At 43.5% G+C, this 4,053-nt stretch overlaps 1 pseudogene; it reads left to right on the top strand.

Annotated features, from left to right (window-relative positions):
• Positions 1–2,050: 2,050 nt before the first annotated feature.
• LOC121463941 lies at positions 2,051–3,284 on the top strand (annotated as a pseudogene).
• The last annotated feature ends 769 nt before the right edge of the window (positions 3,285–4,053 follow it).

Genomic DNA, 4,053 nt, shown 5'->3' with positions numbered 1-4,053 from the left:
AAAATTGGGGGATAAATATATCAATTGCCAAGATCAGACCATTATACACCATACACATAACAGAACACCACTCTGTATACCATAAGTGTGTCCAAATATAAATGTCCATTAAGAATTAAAATAAAGGCTGGGCAGTGGTGGCACATGCCTTTAATCCCAGCACTTGGGAGGCAGAGGCAGGCGGATCTCTGTGAGATCGAGACCAGCCTGGTCTACAAGAGCTAGTTCCAGGACAGGCTCCAAAACCACAGAGAAACCCTGTCTCGAAAAAAAAACCAAAAAAAAAAAAAGAATTGAAATAAAGGAAGTTGGAGAGATGGCTCAGTGATTGAGAACATCGGTTACTCTTGAAATGACCTATGTTCAATTCCAAGCACCAGTATGGTGGCTCACAACCATCTGTAACTCCAGTTCCAGGGGATCCTATGTCCTCTTCTAGCCTCTGAAGACTCTAGGCATGCACAATGGGGCACAAATACACATGCAGACAAAGCACCCATACACATAAAATAAAATAACGTTTAAAGAGTTAAAATATAAAACTCTTATCAAACATTCAAAAAAGTGTATAACTGTTGTCTGGGCTTCTGTCCTGCCAGGTTTCCACAGTCGTTAAGTCCCAAAGAAATCACGCAGAGGTCTACATTAATTATAAACTGATTGGCCCATTAGCTCAGGCTTCTTATTAACTCTTATAACTTATATTAGCCCATTATTTTTGTCTATGTTAGCCATGTGGCTCAGTACCTTTTTTGGCGAGGCAGTCACATCTTGCTTGTTCTGTGGCTGGGCCAGGACTCCAGAGGAATGGGCTTCCTTCTTTCCAGAATTCTCCTGTTCTCCTTGATCCACCTCTACTACTTGTCTGATTGTCCTGCCTATACTTCCTGCCTGGCTACTTGCCAATCAGTGTTTACTTAAAATATAATTGAAAGAATATAGACATTTGTCCCACACCATATAACCTAAAAAGTAATTTCAAGGAAGCAGCCATAGAAATGACAGTTTAGTAGCTCTAGCAAATAAGTATGGTCAAATCAGAAAAGCATCATCTGTATGTCCAAGCTGGAAAAGAAAGCTTGATCAGGATATAAAACATAAAAACAAGCCAAAATAAAATTTTAGAGGTGAAAAATATGAGGATTTGTAATAAAAAATAAGTATGATTAATATATTTGACTGACAGGTCTTAAAGACAACCACCGTGATTATCCAAAATGAAGCACAGACAGCTATCACTAACATGCTGAGAAAATGTCAGTCTCAATGCTTTAACTGAGTGAAAACATTGTTTAAAACCAAACACCAAACAAAAACTTTCTCAGACTAGTTAGTGGGAAGAAAATGTACAACCCACAGATCCACACAAGGAAAATAAGATTTGTGGATACATGAAAGTCAATCAATCCAAGCCATCCTGTTAGACATCTGAAGAAAAGTGAGATAGTATAGAAAAACAAAGGTCAACATTCATTCTGAAATATCAAAATCAAACCTCTAGGGGCCACAGAGATGCATTAAGAATACATACTGCTCTTGCAAATGACCTGAATTCAGTCCCCACCAAGCACACCAGGCTGCTCATGACTGACTGTACCTCCAACTGCAAGGGACATGGCCACTTCCCCTGGTCTACAATAGTACATAAAGCACATAACACACACACACACAATTTAAAAATAAAAAGTAAAATTTAAGATCACTAGAGCAAACTAGGACTTCTCCAACTTTCTCAAAGAACCAGATATTTTAATAGTGGTTTTATTGATCTTGTTGAGGGAGGTGAGTGGAGGAGAAGAGTACTAGAAAGGGGGAGCATTTTGGAGTCAGATAAAAAAACCTGGGACAGCACTTCCTGCCGCTATGGTGTGGACGGTGGGTGGTGACAGGCCAGCTCCGCGGCGCGGCGCTCCCCTCCCCCTTCCCTCCCTCCCTCCCTCCCTTGGCGGCTGCGAGTAGCGTGGACACCTGTGTGAGTGCGGGGCGCCGCGGGGACTGAGGAGAAGGACACCCACGGTCTGCTCTTCGCATCACCCCGCTCGCTGCCGCCATGGCCATGAGGCAGACGCTGCTCACTTGCTCCAGCCACACGCGGCCCGTGGTGGACTTGGCCTTCAGAGGCATCACACCTTACGGCTATTTTCTGATCAGCGCCTGTAAAGATGGCAAACCTATGCTCCGCCAGGGAGATACAGGAGACTGGATTGGAACATTTTTGGGTCATAAAGGTGCTGTTTGGGGTGCAACGTTGAATAAAGATGCCACCAAAGCTGCCACAGCAGCTGCAGATTTCACGGCCGAAGTGTGGGATGCTGTCACGGGAGATGAATTGATGACCCTGGCTCATAAGCACATTGTCAAGACTGTGGATTTCACACAGGATAGCAACTACCTGTTAACTGGGGGGGCAGGATAAACTGCTGCGCATATATGACTTGAACAAACCTGAGGCAGAACCTAAGGAAATTAGTGGTCTCACTTTCGGTATTAAAAAGGCTCTGTGGTGCAGCGAGGATAAACAGATTCTTTCAGCTGATGATAAAACTGTTCGTCTTTGGGATCATGCTACAATGACTGAAGTGAAATCTGTGAATTTTAACATGTCTGTTAGCAGCATGTAATATATCCCTGAGGGGGAGGTCCTGGTTCTCACTTATGTGCGGACTATTGCTTTTCATAGTGCAGTAAGTCTGGAGCCAATTAAACCCTTTGAAGCTCCTGCAACCATCAATTCTGCCGCGTCTCTTCATCCTGAGAAGGAATTTCTTGCTGCAGGTGGAGAAGACTTCAAACTGTATAAGTATAACTACAATAGTGGAGAAGAATTAGAATCCTACAAAGGTAACTTTGGCCCCATTCACTGTGTGAGGTTTATTCCTATGCCAGTGGTTCTGAAGATGGGACATTGAGATTGTGGCAAACTGTAGTAGGAAAAAACCTATGGCCTTTGGAAATGCGTGCTTCCTGAGGAAGACAGCGGGGAACTGGCAAAGCCAAAGGTCGGTTTTCAAGAAACAGCGGAAGAGGAGCTGGAAGAAATTGCTTCAGAGAATTCAGATTCCATCTATTCTTCAACTCCTTGAAGTTAAGGCCTGAGCACCAGGCCTTAGGTGCCATATAGTTTATGGACTACACAAGCAGAGAAAAGCATCCGCCTTCAGAGTGACTCTCTGCCTGTGGCAAGGAAGGCAGAAAATATTGGGGAATATGAATTAGCTCCAGTGCACGAACAACTACTGGGTGTTCCTGTGAGTGAAAGTAGCTGCGTGTATGAGGTGCAGGCAGGAGGGATTACCTGCTCATGTAGTGCCACAGCCTGCTGTCTTGAATGAGCAAGCCAACCGACAATTTACATTTTACACTTACATTTCTTGTAGCTGTTTATGTTATGGAGAAGAAAAATATATTGGCCTATTTTTGTGACTTTTCCCTTAAAGCAGAACGCCTTTTTTCTCTTAGTTTGGAAGAAGAGGATTTACACGATAAAGTAACTGGTTTGGTCTCTTTCATTGTACACTGACTGCTTCTGAACATCTAATATTTTTTAGTTATCTAAATAAAATGCCTCTAAAACAACAACAACAAAAAAAAAAAAACCTGGCATAAAGGATTCTCTCAGGAGTCTACAAGGATGACCCCAGCTAAGACACCTAGTGATAGTGAATATGTAGCCCCAATTGACTATCTTCTGTGGCCAAATTGGTGCCTAGCCCAATTGTTATAGAGAGGCTTCATCCAGTTACTGATGGAAACAGATGTAGACCCACAGCTAAATATTAGGTAGATTTCGGGAAATCCTGCAGAAGAGGAGGAGAAAGGAACACAGGAGCCAGAAAGGACAAGGACTCCATAGCAAGGCTCACTTAATCAATTTACCTGGGCTCATAGGGGCTCACAGAGACTGAAAGGACAACCAGGGAGCCTGCATGGGACTGACTTAGGCACTCTGCATATATGTTACAGTGTAGCTTGGTCCTCTCATGGGGCTTCTAAGAGCAGGAACAGGGGCTGTCTCTGACTCTGACTCTTTTGCCAGCTTTTGGGACCCTACTC

The sequence above is a fragment of the Microtus oregoni genome, unplaced genomic scaffold, assembly GCF_018167655.1.
Source record: "Microtus oregoni isolate MIOR12 unplaced genomic scaffold, Mior012 000027F_ref0000203, whole genome shotgun sequence".
Lineage (NCBI taxonomy): Eukaryota > Metazoa > Chordata > Mammalia > Rodentia > Cricetidae > Microtus > Microtus oregoni.
This window is presented reverse-complemented; position numbering and strand designations above follow the sequence as displayed.